This window comes from Cavia porcellus, unplaced genomic scaffold (genome assembly GCF_034190915.1).
Source record: "Cavia porcellus strain 051 isolate PalLab524CR breed Dunkin Hartley unplaced genomic scaffold, mCavPor4.1 scaffold_1, whole genome shotgun sequence".
In the NCBI taxonomy this organism is placed as follows: domain Eukaryota; kingdom Metazoa; phylum Chordata; class Mammalia; order Rodentia; family Caviidae; genus Cavia; species Cavia porcellus.
In genome coordinates, this window is record NW_026947484.1 from 242,766,929 (window position 1) to 242,785,900 (window position 18,972).

The 18,972-nt window shown below is 34.5% G+C and overlaps 1 protein-coding gene across 1 annotated transcript in view; it reads left to right on the top strand.

Moving 5' to 3' along the window:
- The window catches only part of Rad51ap2 (RAD51 associated protein 2), a 405,597-nt gene that overhangs the window by 358,716 nt on the left and 27,909 nt on the right, over window positions 1–18,972 (top strand). The gene's annotated exons all lie outside the window — the stretch shown is intronic.

Genomic DNA, 18,972 nt, shown 5'->3' on the forward strand with positions numbered 1-18,972 from the left:
GCACCAGTCTACACTCCCACCAACAGTGCAGAAGAGTTCCTTTTTCCCCCCACAGCCTCTCCAGACTTGTTGGTAGTTTTCTTGATCCTGGTCATTCTTTCTGGAGTGAGATGTAATCCCAGTGTCATTTTAATTTGCATTTCTTTAATGATTAATGATGGTGAATATTTTTTCATGTATTTATTTGCCATTTGTATTTCTTCATCTGGGAACTGTGTGTTCACCTCAGATGCCCATTTTTGGATGGAGTCTTTGAATTTTGTGGGTCTGAATTTTTAATTCTTTATATAATTTAGACAGAAGTCCTTTGTCTGAGAGACAGTTCACTAAGATTTTTTCCAAGTTTCTGGGTTTTCTTTTCACTATGCTGGAGATTTCTTTTAACATGCAGAAATTTTTTAATAAGAAGTGATCCAAGTTATTGATTCTGGGAAGTATTTCCCACATGGTTTGATTCCTATTCATGAATTCTCTACCTACCCATATAAACATTTACCTAATTTATCTTCCAATAGATTTAGTGTTTCTTTTTAATATTCAGATTTTTGATCCATTTCAATTTTAGTTTAGTACATGGTGATAGGCATGAATCTTGTTTTTGTGTTTGCCATATGGAGAGCCAGTTTTTCCAGCCCCATTTTATTAAAGAGACTGTCTTTCTTTCAGTGAGCATGTTTGGCCCCTTTGTGAAAGATAAGGTGGTCAATTATGTTTGTAGTTTTGGTTATATCTTCTAATCTATTCCTTTGATCTTCAAATCTGTTTGTATTCTGGTACCATGCTGAGTTTCTTATGGTAGCTTTGTAGTATAATTTCAAGTCAGGGATTGTGATGCCTCCTGCCTTGCCTTTGCTGCTTAGAATTGCCTTTGGTATTCTAGGTCTCTTCTGGTTCCAGATGAATTTTAGGTATGATTTCTTTAGATCTATGAGGTAGGATGATGGTATTTCATTGGAATTGCATTGAATCTGTATAGCAGCTTTGGGAGAATGGCCATTTTCACAATATGTATTCTTCCTATGAACAAGGGATGTCTTTCCATTTTCTGAGATGCTCTTTGATTTCTTTTGTCAGGGCATTATAATTTTTCCTATATAGATCTTTTACTACTTTCATGAGATTAATTCCTAAGTATTTCATTTTTTTGGATGCTAGTGTGAAGTGTGTGGCTTCTCTTATTTCTCTATCCTTGATTTTGTTGTTAGTGTATAGAAATGCTATTGATTTTTGAGTATTGATTTTGTATCCAGCTTCATTGCTGAGTTTATTTATTATATCTAGGAGTCTTTCAATGGAATTTTGTGGGTATTCTATGTAGAGTATTATGTCATCTGCAAATAATGATAATTTAACTTATCATTTTCCTATCTTTATCCCATTTATTTCTCTCTCTTGTGTAACTGCTCTGGCTAGTATTTCCAGTATTACGTTGAATAGGAATGGTGGTAAGGGACATCTTTGTCTTGTGCCTGATTTTAAGGTAATGGCCTTCAGTTTTTGACTATTTAATATGATGCTGGCTGTTGGTTTGTCATAGATGGCCTTTATCATATTGAGTTAAAGACCATGTATTCTAATTTTCTGTAAGGTTCTTATCACGGATGAGTGTTGGACCTTATCAAAAGCTTTTACTGCATCTATAGAAATGATAATGTGATTCTTACTTATGGCCCTATTGATATGGTGGATTAATTGTTTACCTATTAAAATATCACTCATGCATTAATTGCATATAATCATTTTTTTCTTGATATCCAAAGTAGTCGTAGGATCCTGGAAAAACTTTCTGTACATTACTTCAGCGTTATGAGTCTGACTTTATCTACAATGAATTTTTGAACTCTAGTGTCAACTCACATTCAAAACTGTGTACTATTTAATGCAGAAAAACATGTATATTTTTTCTTCATCACTTACTATCATCCTGACACCAAGATCTCATTGGAAATAGCATATTTTCCCATTTTCACTTTGTTTGACAATTTTATAGACTTGTTTATGAAACTTTGAGGTGCAAATTGTCATATAAAATTACTCTCAGAATTTTCTTAAACATATATCATGAGATTTGGACTAAAGATTGTCATTTATTACAAGAATGTTATTCCAATATTCTACAGAGAAAATAAACAAATAAAAACGTAAATGAGACAAAAAAGAAAGAATGATATATTATTTAAAAAAGAGTTCTCAGGCTGGGGATTTAGCTCAGCGGCATAAGTGCCTGCCTTGCAAGTGCGTGGTCATGAGTTCGGTCCCTGGTACTGGTTTAAAAAAGAAAAGAGTTCTCTTCTTTAAGAACTCTTAAGAAGTTATCTGAGTATCACTTTAAAAAGTGACTCTAAAGAAGCAAAATGGAAGGGAGGTCCACAAATCTCTATCTTTAGCAATCAAAAAAGTTCCTTTCATTATATAGTAACACAGTAAAACATCAAGTCCTGTTCCTTCTGTGTTCATGGTGAAGAGAAAGTAAAAAACAAAAAAGATGTCTAGTGCAGAGTACCATTCTAAAACAAACTGCTGTATATGAAGGAAAGAATGAGTACAATTAATTATATAGATGTCCATTTTATCAAAAACTCAAAAATGCCCTTGTTTTACATAGGTTTTTAAAAAAAGATACCTGCATTATGTGACTTGCTTCCCTATTGAATCTTGATTTAATCAGTTTTACCTGAGTGATTACATACTATCTTACTGGTTGACCATAGTTCTGTCCCATCTCATGTCTACTTTGTGACTTCCCCATTTATCCCAACCTTGGATCCACCTCACTTGCAGTTTTGATCTATAAAAATACCTAGAAAAGGCAGAAAGAATCCTTGAGAATTCCCTCAGGATCCCTTCTCTCTCTCTCTCTCTCTCTCTCTCTCTCTCTCTCTCTCTCTGATAGAAGCTTTCTTTCTCTCTCTCAATAAATATTTTACTTATAATGATTAGAAAATTAAAAAAAAGATATTTGATTTTTACTTAAGGGTAACATTGAGAAACTCACTGATTTGTTACCTCTGATTTTTAAAAATGAGTTGGCACAAATAGTAATCTTTTTTGTTTTGTTTAGAAGAAGTATGTATCTTAAAACAATGAATTGAAATAAATTATTTAATTTTTGTTTGCACACAAATGAAAGTTTGGAAGTTACATAGATGTACAGCAATAAATAGGACAATAAGAATCAACAGAACAATCAAAAGTTTAGTGACTGGATATATGATTTTTGGCAATAAGAGACTTAGCAATAAGAAATATAGCTGAAATATCAGTAGCATCTGAATTAATATCTAAAAGTATCCTATGACTGGCTACCTTAATGGGTCTAGATTTTGAACCATACTAGAATTTCATAAAGCACTTTTACTTGTATTTAAATTATACTTTCAATATGAATAGTATTACAGGCACAAAAGAGTATGTTTCTAAAGGTAATATTTTAACATCATTTTAATCCTACTTGAGATACAGCTCTCTACATTTATCCAAGGTAAAGAGAAACATAAAGCTTACTACTCTCATTAAAGGAAAAATAAGCCAAATACAACTGGCTATGTCTTACTACAGAATAAATTTGACTTTTTAGTTTAGGATTTTGTAGTCTTAGCTATTGGTACATATAACAAATATTTAACAACTGCTCAGTTTGTGAACAGAAATCATTTGAAGTACTGAAGTAACAAGGATAACTAGACCTTGTTATATTACTGTTTGTAAAAATAAGCCTAAATTTTATTGCAAATGAATTAAAAATACTGAATTTTATGTGTATGAATCAGAGGTTGAAAAGATTAATTACAGAGATTACCTACATATATGTTAATAAATGAAAAAAGAAAATCTGAACTTAGTTCAGAGTCTATAAAAATAAACATTGTACAGATTACTTTTCTCCCAAAACCTTTCTATTAAATAAAAATAATAGTGTCAATGTAAACATACAAACAAGTCGAATAAAGATATTACACTAAATGGTAAAAGAGATGAAGCCAGCACATGTATGGCTTAATAAAAGGAAAACATGTACATTGTGCTCAAAGTGAGACATAAATCTTCCTATTAAAAGTAATAGTTATATAAATATATATTACTATATGTCAACTTTGTATCATGAAAAATATCACTTCATCACAATTAGGAAAAGAAATGAAGAAGTAAAGGTATTATAAAAGTGATCATTAATTTTGAAATTAATTTAAAAGGTGAAATGATAAAGTAGACATTCAAATATCAATATAGAACTCATAAAATTTAGTATCTTAATACACATTACATTTTAAACGTTAGTTGATAATAGAATAGTGTAATATTTTTATTTTTAAGGAAAATGATATAGAATAATTTGGAGAATGTAAAGAATATGTTTTAATATTAAATATAAATTTTAAGAAACAAATTTACTTTAACATGAAATAGTCATATAGAAAACTAACTGAAAACTTTCTGCAATACTTTTAGAAATTGCTTTACCGGTAGTAAATAAAACTGCACTTCTCACCAATCCTATCCAGAAGGCACCAGATATCTGTAAAAAAGAGCTGAAGTCACTAGTCATGTGAAAAAAACAGTTATTGTACAAAAATGTTGTAGGTTTGTAGTAGTTAAAAGTTAAGGAATAAAGTATATCCATTAAATGTTTCAAGAATGGAGGCAGCCAATCACTTGGGTAGTGACAGTACAGAAGCTAGATACCTGGGGTAGTTTTTATAAAAGGAGTATTTCATTTTGAGGACTTTTTCTTGTTGCTTGACATTTCAAAGAAAATTGCTACATAAAATACAGAAAACTACAGTGGCACGAAGTTGGGTATAACAAAATGAAACAAAAAAATCGAAGCATGCATTTAAGGACATTGAAGATAAGAATATAAATTGTCTTCTTCCAATATGTGTATTGTGTGAGTTAATGAGAAGATGTCCATTGATTGGATTAGTTAGTTAAAGACTGATAGTCATACAGGAAATGAATGAAGGAAAGAAAATACTGAACTTCACATTGACTTTGGAAATAGAAGAAAGAACACATTGAAGGTCATAGATTGAGACTGAAGTGAGAGTGACCTAAGTAAAAAATCTTCACTGGAGTGGAGACACATAGAAAGAAGAGAAGTAAAAAGATAAAGCCCTGCTTATGCCATTGGGCATGTACATCTAGAGACAGTGAGCAGAGAACAGTATTCTTGATGGAGCACTGGTCCTTAGTGAAAACTCACTATCTTCTCGTTTAGCATTCTAGTGACTCATAAAATAATAATAAAAAGTTAAATAAAAAGTTTACAAGAAAATTAAAAATGAAAAACATTAAAATGTGCTGTCCACAAGATTTCTTAAATTGGCAACAATTACACTGGTACAGCAATTATTGGAAAAATATTGAAGAAAACATATGTTCACATATAACAACGCACCCAAAGTTACATTTCTCTTATTTTTCTAGCCACTGTCTAAATCGTCATCTGTCACTAGTATGAAATAGAAAACATAAATTATAATTGACCTACTGAATAATATACAATATTTCTAATGCATTTTATCCAAATTGATCCTTTCAGAGACAACTACTTTTTAGGAGTTTCAATATCTTTTCTGATACTGAGTTCTAGGGATTCTTTTCAAATTATTGAACTATTTTGATCTTCTGGAAAATGAATGTATTATTAACATGATTTGACAGTTTATGAAGATGGACAAAAATTCATGTCCCCCTCTGTAAATTGTGCATTACTATTCTTTTAAAATATACTTTAGTTATACACAGTGAAATTATCACTATGATTTTGATCACATATTTATAGGTCAATTTTAACTCTCATTTTCAATTACATTTTTGATCATTCTTTTGGAGCCAGAAAACAGTTATTTGACCATTTTAAAATGAAAGTTTCCTTTAATACGAGAAATTTCAGGGACTCTCTTTCTATATGGAAGTCTAATTTTTACTTCATATTTTGCCTCATTCATACATTGTTATCTTTCTTAATTAAAATTGTTTGTATGACTGTATCTCAAAATCTCCCCAAATTCCATTTGGTGAATACATTCGCCCCAGCTGTGGTATTATTGAGAGCTGGTGGAAAATTCACTGAGAGTTGGAGAAGTGGATTACTGAGGATGTGACTTTGTGAGATAAAACATTTCCTGTGCCCATTGCTAACTCCTCACACAAATACCCTTTTGTCTCTGCCTCCTGGTCTCTGTGCAGTGAGCTATTTTATTCAATCATATCTTTCATCTCTGATGTACTACCTCACCACAATTCCAAAAGCAATGCACTCAAGTGACTCTGGTGTGAAAACTGACATTTTGGGCCAAAATAAATATTTCCTAATTCAGGTTGTTTATCTTGGGTATTTTGTCACAGTAATGAAAAATCTAGTATAGCCATGAACTATACATTTTAGTAAATTCAATGAAGCAAGACCCCACAGATGACCCTTTATTACCAGTTTTGGAATTTAAAATGCATCATAATAAGGAAGTGCATAATTCATCATATAGAATAATCAGTAAATCATTGGGTTCACTTTACTTACATTCTAATTGAACTAGACGTTCAGTGGATATATTAGGGAAAAGACTCTAGAAAATACTGGAAGTAGCAATTGTGAAACACAGAGGCAAGAACATTTGAGAATATATATGTATAAATATTATAGACTGCCTTTGTCATTGCACACTTAAATCTGAAAGCATTTAGATGATAGTTAACTGCTAAGAGCATGAGCAAAATATCTATAGACTGAGATCTAAGTAACTGGCTAGAGCTAGGTTTTGTATATTAATTTCAGCTACATAATATTTAGGATTTTATTAATATAAATGTCGCAGCTTAATTTTTTATTTTCACTGCCATTTATTGATCTACATTTTTCCACTTAAGGCTTTCTATGCACCAAGCCACTGCCCAGCATACAATAATGTGATTGCTTCTTGTAAATCATAGATCTTGTCAGTTCTTCAACCTAACAACGAGCCAACTATGCCTTTTCATTCTACTTTAGGATTGAATTCAAAATCTTCATCAGATTACTTTCAAAATTACATAGAATTATGTTTGCCCATGAGTAGCAAAGATTGGAAATACAGATTTTTTAAAATTTGCTATCTTTTTTCTTAAACAAAATCCGATGTTTATGTTAGCATCTCATGGTGACAAGATAAATACAGGCTCTGTCTCTTGCACTGTTCTGGTGACATTAGCCTTTGCTTCTGTTCTCAAGGTCTTCTTGATGTTATAGAGCCCTTATAAGAAAGAGGAGTCAGGGTGAAATGAACACATGCTGTTTTCTTAAACTGACTAGCAAAAGAGCCCAAAATACTTTTTCTCCCTTAAAATTTCATGACCAATTATGCAGGATATATTACAAGATTTAATTGTTTTTCTGGACAGTCTTAAATTAGAGATAGGACATTTTTACTTCAGAAGTAAAAAGCTAAAAAAATAGTGATATCTAACTAGTGCTCATTGTAAATCTACCACAAACTTCAATTAAACATTGAAAATATTATATCTTGTAATGTAGGCTTACTAATGTGTACTTTTAAGTCTGTTCATGATGGTCCTAAGTGAATTAAAATATTCATCTTGAAAAATTACTTTATAATGCATAAAATAGGTGGTTTGGTAAATAAAGTTTAACAGATTATAATTTATAAGCCACCATGTGTTCTAAAATATGTATTTTGATTAGTTCAAATTTCATAAATCATTTAAATTTATAAAGCAAACATTTGCAATTATATCCTAAAAATGTGCACTACTTTATTGAGATATTTTATAGAAAGCAAACATTTATTTGTTTAATAAGATATGAAGTATTGACCAGCATCAAAGGGGATGATTGCTCAGTAAGAGATGTTACAGATATACCAATTACAATGAACCTTCACACCAAACTACCTTAAAAAGCTAGCAAAGCAAGCCAGGGAAGAATTCACAGTACTTAATTTTTGTAAAACAAATAAGAAAAGATAACTTGAAGGTGGGAAGAAGCAAATAGTTGCCACTGGCATCTGCTTCCAAATATAAGTAGTTTGGCTAGACACTTACTACTTCAAGAAGGGAGAAGGGATTAAATCCAGGGTTAGATATGAAACCCAAAACCAATCCCCTATGGTAAAACACAGTACCAGGCAAAACTTTGCCATACCTGTGCCCAGGCAAGTACCAATGAACTGACATGCTGGAACTTTATCAGCCAGCTGGCTAAGTGATTTCTCTACTGCCCCTCCCCTATCTAAGGCAGCAATGAGATGAGCAAAAATGTACTGCTTGGAGCTATCCTAGAACCTTTCCTTGGAGTTCAGTGACATTGCTACTGAATTCAGACCAAGAACTTGGAGCACCCTGAGGCTCATATTTTCAGGACAGGGCCCACTGATGGAATCTTTGGACACACAGTAACATTAGAAGAAGTGTGGGCAATGGAATCTTTGGACATATGGTAACATGAAAAGAAGTGTGGACAATGGGAAACACTTGAGTTTTGTCCTGCATCATTGCCAGTCTTGGAGTGGGATAGGGGCATATCCTTACTTCAGAAACTACACAGGTACCTATAGCTGTGAGACTTAAGAATGACTCTACTTAACATCAGCCATGGGAATTAACAAAATGTTTTCACCATCTATTCTTTACCTACAAGCAGATAACTATCACAGGCCAATCTTACAAATGGAACCTTTTAAATAACCCATGCAGCAGTAAGAAACTTGAGCTCTAGTGGGACAGAGAGCTCACATTTCAACTGGAATCACCATCAGCTATCAGTGTACCTGGATCCCATCATAAAACTGGCCAAATGATATTAGTGTTAGATCATCACAATCTGGGGTAGCATTAACCTGGTAGCCAAGGAATGCTTTCACTGTCACTACCTGTGATAGTTTAGGCCTAAAATTTTCCTCAAAATTTCATTTGTTTAGACATAAGAGATTTAAAGGGAAATTGGATTGTGAGGTGGTATATTATTAAGCAGATCAATAGTGATGTTCATAGCTGAATGCACTGAATGTGCAATTAGGAGGTTTAGGTGAAGATGAGTCACTAGAGGCATAATATGGAAGAGTGAAATCTTGTCCCATGTTCCTCCTTTTTCCTTCTCTTTTGTTTCTTAGCTACCATAGGGTAAATAATGTTTCCCTGGATATATTGTTTCTTTGTTGGAACCAGCTAACCATGGTCTCAACCCATAGAAAACATAAGTTGTGGCAATTGAATATTTTGCCACAGCAATGAGAAAGAGACTAATAAACTAACCTTACCTTGAAAATACACCACAAAACAAGAGTCTATTTATTGGGAGTAAGAGATAGTGTAAGTACAGAATATTACTTTGGAATTGAGTGTCAAGCTCCTGAAATTTAAGAAGTCACAAATGCTCGTGGTCCACATATACCACTGGGCCAGTTCTTGATGAATTGGACTACTGAAATAGCTCTAATTCCAGGTAGATACCTCTGGGCTTAGGCTTTTAGATTGACATTACAGGAAATACTACTTGTACCTGTTTGGAGATGTCTTGGACTATGAGTCCTTCCTCTCAGTTGGAAGCCTGTAGCAGAATGAACGTTGGTCCTACCCAATGGCTGTACAGGTCTTGTAAAACTGAGATTTCACAGATTGACACAAAATCACAATACCACATCCTTGACATTGTAACTGGAAGATCATGTTTCAATGAGGATTTTGTCCAGAGCTAGAAAAGAGCCCACAGTAACCTCCCAGGTACGAAAAAGAATCTGAGCCTACAGTGGAAAGAACTGTACGGACCAGCAGTAGAATAACTATGGATTTTGGATGCACATGAATTTGAACTATCCCTTAGTGTAAAATGGTGAAACATGGCAGAAGATTTAGTTTACCATCAAGTGCTAAAATGTCATAAGTGACTACAATCTCAGAAAATAAGCAGCCTTTCCATAATTTCTAGCAAAATGGATGTGGCTTTCTCACCATCTGTGTCTGGCACAGCATGCACCCCATGCTGCTCCAACCCTGGTGGCTGCCTCCCCTGCCAGGGTGAGGGCATGCAAAGGGGCTGCTTCACTTCCCCTCCTCCTCGGTACTGTGGACAGTTGCTCCTGCTGGCATCAGCTTTCAATTCAGAGAACTGGGCTGCCAGAGATGAGTTCCAGCACACCAGCACTGGCTCAGGGAGAGTTTAAGATCATTGCTTCCAGTAGTTAAGGACCCGCCCAGCTTCCAGCCACACTAGACTGGGCTCTACAGGTTTTGTGGCCAGTCTGGGCCACGCCAAGCAACCTCCTTTCAATCCAGGGAACTGGGTTGCCCAAAGTGACTTCTGGCACATGAGTGCCAGCCTAGGGAGAGTTTAAGATCATCGTTACCAGTGGTTAAGTGCCTGCCCAGCTTCCAGCCACATTACACTAGGCTTGGGAGGTTTTGTGCTGCAGTAGACTATGCCCAGTGACCTTCTTCAATCAGAAGAGTTGAGGGCACATGAGGTGAGTTCCAGCACATTGATGCTTGCCTGGGGAGAGGTTTGGACCATCACTTACAGTGGTTAGGATCCTTCCCAGCTTCCTGGAACACTGGAGATGGCAGGAGAGGTCTGGTGGGCCTGACTGGACCATGCTTAGCAACCTCCATTCAGTCCCAGGAGTCAAGAACATAGGAGGTGACTTCCAACACACCCAGGGGAAGCTTTGGAACATCACTTGAAACACAGAAATATAGGAAAATGACAAGATGAAAGATTCAAATGCAATCTCAAACCTCCAGCCCATCCCAAGAAAGTCTAGGAGCCACATACATAGAAGAAAATATATGCCACACACCTGAAATACCTGAAATAATACCAACTGAAATAAAGAAGCACCTATAGGAAGCTCTAAAGGAATTCAAATAAGAAATAATCTCCCAGGTAAAAGAAGAAATGATAAAAGTAATGAAAGAGATGCTGAAGACATCTAAAGAAGACAGTTAAAAAAAACTAGAGGAACAAAACAAAAAGATAGAATCCTTGGAGAACAATATAAAAACAAACATATATGAAACAGATTCAAAGAGATATACAGGAAATAAAAAATTCCATTGAAAGTTGTCAAAACCACTTCAGTGAAGGTGAAAATAGAATTTCAGAACCTCAAAGACAAGATTTCAGCTAGTGAACAGGAAACAAAAGGTCTTTTAAAAATAACAAAGAATCAGGAAATAACAATTCAACAGCTAGAAGATGATGCAAAGAAAAACAACATACAATTTATAGGGATAAATGAAATAGAAGGGGACAATACAAATAATATCAAGAGGCTATTTACATAAGTCATAGATGAAAATTTTCCAAACATGAAAATGGAAACTGACATTCAGATTAATGAAGCATATAGAAATCTAAATAGCCATAACCAAAATAAAACTACACCCAGACACATAATAATCACCATCCCAGAAATCCAAAATAAGAATAGAATATTAAAAGCTGTTAGAGAGAAAAGACAGATCACCTATAAAGGAAAGTGTATCAGAATCACAGAAGACTTCTCAACCAAACTATGAAGTCAAGAAGAGCATGGAGTGAAGTATTTCAGATCCTAAAGGAAAATGACTTCCAATCTAGACTGATGTCTAGGTTGCAAAACTGTCCTTCAAAATGATGAAGAAATAAGTTACTTCCATGCCAAAGAATAGCTGAAGAACTTCATGATGAGCAATCCAAACCTGCAAAGAATACTGAAAAAAATGTTTACATACACATAGGAAAAAAACACTAAGCAAGGCAGACAACTAAACAGAATGGAAAGTTAAAGATGCAACAGCAAAGAGATAGCATATCAACAATAAACCAATATAGAACAGTTATAACCATGAATGTAAATGGTCTCACTTCACCAATTAAAAGAAACAGACTGGCAGAATGTATCAAGAAACAACATCCAACCATATGCTGTCTATGAGAAACACATCTAACCCAAAAGGAAACTCATAGACTGAAAGTCAAAGGATGGAAAACAATACTTCATGCAACAGGAATCCCCAAAAAAGTGAAAGGTTATTCTGTTTGCAAACTATATGAACTTCAAACAAAGAATGATCCAAAGAGATAAAAAGGTCACTACATTATAGTTAGAGTAAAACTTCAAGAGGAAGAGAAAACAATCTTAAATATATAGCACCAAATTCCAGAGCACCCAGCTACACAAAGCAAGTATTAACAGAAGTGAAAAATCAAATCAGAAATTATAACAGGAGACCTTAAAATAATGACACCAAGGGACAGATCAACCAGACAGAAAATCAGCAAACAAATAACAGAACAGTATTACACCTGTGATCAAATGGATATGACAGATGTATACAGAGTGTTCCATCCAACATCAGAATATACATTATTCTCAGCAGTACATAGGACATTCTCTTAAACAGACCATATACTCTCCCACAGAACATATTTAGGTAAATGCAAAAGAATTGAAATTATACCATGCATTTTATCAGACCATAGCATCATGAAAGAAGTTAATGATAAAAGTTAATGATAAAAGAAATTGCAAAAGCCCTACAAATGCATGGAAATTGAATAATAAACTCTTGAGCAATAAGTAGGTCACAGAGGAAATTAAAGGAGAAATTAAACAATACCTACAAACAAACAAAAAAAATTACAAATACAACTTACCAGAATCTGTGGGATGCAATGAAAGCAGTCCTCAAAAGAAAATGGATTGCACTGAGTTCCCACATCAGGAAAACAGAATGAACACAATTAAAAACCCTTATGCTACACCTCAACCATCTAGAAATAGAAGATCCAGGCAAGCCTAAAACTAAAAGAAGAGAAGAACTTAACACAATTGAGACTAAAAAAATAATCCAAAGAATCAATGAATCAAAGAGTTGATTCTTTGAAAGAATAAAAAAATTGGTAAGCCCTAGCTAACCTTATTAAAACAAGGAAAGACAAAGCTCAAATTTATTCAATAAGGAATGAAAAATCAATAAGGAGTGAAATCACTATAGACTCTGTGGAAATAGATAAGATCATCAACACATATTTCAAAAACCTCCACTTTCAAAGGTTTGATAACACAGAAGAAATGGGCAGATTCCTAGAAACATGAAGTACCAAAGCTGGGTCAAGAAGATGTAAAACTGCTGAATAACCCAATTTCTACTAATGAGATTTGAAATGTAATTAAATCCTTACTTACAAAGAAAATCCCAGGCCCAGATGGATTCACTGTGGAATTCTACAAGAAATACAAAGAAGACTTAATGCTGACACTCTTCAAACTCTTCAATTAAATCAAAAGGGAAGCAGAAATCCTAAGTCATTCCTGGAAGCAAATGTTACTCAAGTACCAAAACCTGAGAAATACCCAACTAAAAAAGAAAACTACAGGTCAATTTCCCTAATGCACATAGATGCAAAAATCCTCAATAAAATATTGGCAAACAGGATGCAGCAATCATCAAGATTATACACCTCGACCAAGTGGGATCCATCCCAGGTATGCAGGGATGGTTCAACGTATGTAAATCAATAAAGGTCATCCACCATATCAATAGAGCCAAAAGTAAAAAAATCACATGATGCAGGAAAAGCTTTTGATATGGTCCAACACTCATTCATGATAAGAACCTTACAGTAAATTGGAATAGATTGTCTTTATTTCAATATGATAAAGGTCATCTACAACAAATCAACAGCAAGCATCATATTCGAAGGCCAGAAACTGAAATGAGGCACAAGACAAGGATATCCCTTATAAGGATACCTCCTATTCAACATAGTACTGGAAGTACTAGCCAGAGCAATTAGACAAGAGAGAGAAATAAAAGGAGTAAAGATAGAAAATGAGAGGAGAACATGTGGACAAGTAACAGCAGCCATGGAGGCCCTCTGAGATTACCAGCTTACAATCCAAGAATGATGCAGTATGAGGAGTCCTAAGCAAGGGGAGATATACCCTGTGGACCCAAGAATGAACTAAGTTGAGAGAAACCAACTGGAAATGCAATCCCAGTGCTATAACAGGAACAGATAAAATCTCAGTATGGAAGCTGGAACCCACACCACTGGAAGCCACGATTTGAATTTCCTGCTGCTGCTGCTGCTGCTGCTGCTGTGTCTGAATAGGCACAGCAGGGAGAGAGATGCGTGAAAGCTCTGAGAGTGGAATCAGTGAACCAAATGGAGTTGAGAGCGGGACTGGTGGGGGGTTCTGCATCTACCTGCGGTGAGTGTGAGTAATGGGGACCCTTTCATAGACTAGGAGGCTCCAACAGAGGACATTCTGGTACCAGGCAGACTAGCCGGAACAGGATGCTGCAGTGACTTTAGTTGCATATTCCCCTCTCAAGCGGGATTGGTAGGAAGCGCTTGGCCTGGGTGAAGCTGCGGACTAAGATCCAGTAGGCTAGCCCAAATCAGGTCCCAGTGCCTGGCAGTGCACCCTAGCAGTGAAACCTTCAGTAGGTTGACCTGTAGGGGTGGGTCCAGCAGAGGCTGCCCAGGTCTGTATCTCCCTAGTATACTTCAGTGGGTGGGAACACCTTGCTGGCGGATTCAAACAAACTGTAACAGACAAAGAGAAAAAAAAAACTGGGCTGCCTATATACACTAATATGGAAGGAAGAAAAACTATGGGAAAGAAAGGGTCCTCAGACCCCAATCCTGAGAACACTGATCCAGGAAAGGTAAATGCAAAGGAGAATGAGGACAGAAAACATGCAATATCAGACACGGCACCAATAGACATAAAGCGATATCTCCAGAGCCTCATAGACGAGTTCAAAAGTGAAGTATTTAACAAAATAAAGCAAGATATAAGTACAATAGTTAGAGAAATGCTAAGCACCACCCAACAAAAAACAGATGGTGGAATGGAAGGACAGAAAAAAAAGGGGAGAATTGTTTGATGGAGAAAATAGAGAAGACATAGAATATATGAAGCAGGTTCAAAGAGATTACCAGGAAACTAAAAACTCTATTGAAAGCTGGCATAACAGCTTGAAAGAAACTAAGGATAGATTATCTGAACTGGAGGACAGATTTGTAAAGTAGGAGCATGAAATGAAAAACTTCTTAAAAATAACAAGGGAACAAACAGCAATAATACAAACGGTAGAAGATGATAAGAGGATCTATAACTTAAGAATTAAGAACATAAAAGAAGAAGTAGTGACACAAACAAATGAACTACAAAAGCTATTCACAGAAATAATCCAGGAGAATTTCCCTAATTTAGCAAAAGGTAAAGATACTCAGATGTATGAGGCATACAGGACCCTAGCCACCTACAACCCAAACAGATCTACACCCAGGCATATAATAATCAAAATTCCAGAAATCCAATATAAGAAAAGAATATTAAAAGCTGTTACAGACAAGAAACAGACCACTTACAAGAGAAAACCCATCAGAATTACAGCAGACTTCTTGGCACAAAGCATTAAATCATGAAAAGCATGGGGGGAAATAATACAAGCGTTGAAAGATAATAACCTCCAGCCAAGATTGATTTATCCTGCACAACTGTCCCTAAAAATTGATGGAAAAACAAGGTGCTTTCAGGATAAAGAGGAACTAGGGGAATTTGCAACCAGCAGTTCAACTCTACAGAGAATACTGCAGGATATTCTAAAAAAGAAAAATACCAAGATTCCAGAAACAGTGGCAGAGAGGCCACAAGGAACGGAACAGAAAGCAAAATGAAGAAGACAAACTGACAGCTAATGACAGAAAAAGAGCTCAACAGAAATGAGGCAGAGAAGGTTGGATGATAGGAACAGCTATTTTGGAGAAAACAAGACATCATAATAGCTAGTGCTGATTTAATATCATCTTGTTTTGAAGTCCCATCAAGCGTTTGTTCTTCTGTCTCCATCGGTCTTAGCATGTTGTATCTTATTGGATTTTATTATATGTGATAATATAAACAAAAATTTTTATAGACAAGGAGATTATATAGAAACCATTGTTCATTTTCTGTTAGTTGATTCTAAATACCCTGTAATACTGTCATTCTCTTGAATGGTTTTACATTGTCTTGATATGTTTGATGCTACAGTATATGAAGTTATACTGAAAGATTTCAAGGAAAGAGACACTATGGTAACTACTTTTATGTCGGGATTATCTTGTGGTGAAACACTATTTTGCTTAAATGGTTATGTTTTGACCTGCACTGTTTTGTTGTTACATCCTCTTTTATCTTAATCTCCTTTTTTATTATTTATTTTTTCATTTTTATCCTTTTAATTAAGGGAAAAATAAATAAAAAATACAGGATATATGATAGTAGTCAACTTTGATTTCCTTTTAACCTGATTTGAAACCCTGTATTGCTCTCACCATCTGTTTTGACTGATTTTCCTCTTTTCTGTTTTGCTTGATAGTACCAAGTTCGAAAGTATAGGCAACAACTGTGAAGACAATAAGATTCATTAGGATGCCCATTCTGGTTGACTATTATCTTCTTTTGAAGTCCTCTAATGTTTCCAATGTTTTGGTTTTATTGGTTTTGTTCTTTACTGTTTTGTTCAATTTTATTATAACTGATAATATAGGCAATTCTTTTTAAGATAGCAAGAGGCATTATGGTAACCATTGTTGATCACCTTGTATTTTGTTTTTATATTATGTATTATGTCCATCCTTTTGATTTGACTGACTCTGTTCTGTTATGTCACATTTGGTTTTACTCTCTTCAAAAAAAAGTAATAAGAACTGTGGCAATAATAAAACCCAAAATATGTAATTGTCATTGTACAAAAGAGAGGAAAAGAAAGTACTCTAGGGGATATAACTGCATGTATATTTAAGTCTATAAGATAGGTAACCATATTACTGAGTTGTGTTAGATCATTGAACAGAGCTGTTTGCAGTCTCACTGTTTGAATGTCCACTTTATATGTATTAATTTTGTAACTTGAACAACTATTTCTAGGATGACTATTTAATCTATTAGCTAATGATTTCATACTGTTTAATTTTTATGATATTCTGTATAACTTGGACACTTTTTCTGTTTTTTTTCTTTTTCTCCTTAAATAAAATTTTTTTAAAAGATAGGAAAAGAGAAGATAAATTATCATTGACATCATGACGTGACACTCTACATAGAAAAAACCCCAAAGCTCCATTGAAAGACTCCTAGATACAATAAATAAATTCAGAAATGTAGCGTTATACAAAATCAACACTCAAAAATCAATAGCATTCCTATACACTAACAACAAAATCACTGAGAGGGAAATAAGAGAAGTCACACTCTTCACACTAGTATCTGAAAAAGTGACATACTTTGGAATTACTCTCATGAAAGATGTAAAAGATCTATACAAAGAAAATTATAATACCCTGGAAAAAGAAATTGAAGAGTATCTCAGAAAATGGAAAGACATCCCTTGTTCATGGGTAGGAAGAATAAATATTGTGAAAATGGCCATTCTTCCAAAACTGTTGTACATATTCGATGCAATCCCAATGAAAATACCATCAACATATCTCATATGTCTAGAGAAATCACTCCTAAAATTCATCTGGAACCAGAAGAGGCCTAGAATAGCAAAGGCAGTTCTAAGCAGCAAAGGCAAGGCAGGAGGCAGCACAATCCCTGACTTGAAATTATACTACAAATCTATTGTAATAAAATCAACATAGTACTGGAATAAAACAGATCTGAAGATCAATGGAATAGATTAGAAGATACAACCACAACTACAAGCACAATCAACCACCTTATCTTTCTTAAAGGGGTCAAACATGTTCACTGGAAGAACAACAGTCTGTTTAATAAATGATGCTGCAAAACCTGGCTCTCCATTTGCCAAACACAAAAAATAGACCCATGAATATCATCATGTACTAAACTAAAACTAAATGGATCAAAGATCTTAATATTAAAACAGTAACACTAAGTCTGTTGGAAGACAAATTAGGTAAAAATCTTGAAGACATATGGCTAGGTAGAGAATTCATGAACAGGAATCAAAGCACATAGGAAATGCTTCCCAGAATCAATAACTGGAATCATGTCTTATTAAAAAGTTTCTGCATATCAAAAGAAATCTCCAACATAGTGAAAAAAAACCCAGAAACTGGGAAAAATCTTACTGAACTGTCTCTCAGACAAAGGACTTCTGTCTAAAATATATAAAGAAATTTAAAAAATCAGACTCCCAAAATTCAAAGGCCCAGTCCAAAATTGGATATCTGAGATGAATACACAGTTCTCAGATGAAGAAATACAAATGGCAAATAAATACATGAAAAAATGTTCATCATCATTATTCATTAGAGAAATGTAAATTAAAACAACACTGAAATTCCATCTCACTCCAGGAAGAATGGCCAGGATCAAGAAAACTACCAACAATAAATGCTCGAGGGGCTGTGTGGCAAAAGGAACTCTCCTTCAGTGTTGGTGGGAGTGCAGACTGGTACAACCACTTTGGTGGTCAGTCTGGAGTTTTCCTCTAAAAGCTGGGATTGGAAGTCCCATTTGACCCAGCTATTTCACTTCTAGGCATATTCCCAGAAGAACTGAAAACATCATACCATAGTGATACATATATGCACCCATATTTATAACAGCACAATTTTTAATAGCCAGATCTTGGAAACAACCTAATTTAATTGTCCATCAACTGAGGAATGGGTAAAAAAGTTGTGTTTTATTTTTTACAATAGAGTACTATTCAGCTATAAAGAAAGATCACATTGAGATATTTATAAATAAATGGGCGCAACTTGAAACCATACTCATAAGTGAAATAAGTCAAACTCACATGTCTAAATATCATATGTTATCCCTAGTGTAAGAAATAGTAAGAGTACCTAAGATTTTATGGTAATCATGATTCCTCATTACATTGCTTTGAAGCCTTATAATGTTTTCATTCTTTAGTTGGAATTGTTTTATTTGATTTTACTATGTGTGATGGTATGAAGAGCTCCTTTGAAGAAAACAAGACATTATGGAAGCCATTGCTTATTTAATATTGTCTTGTTTT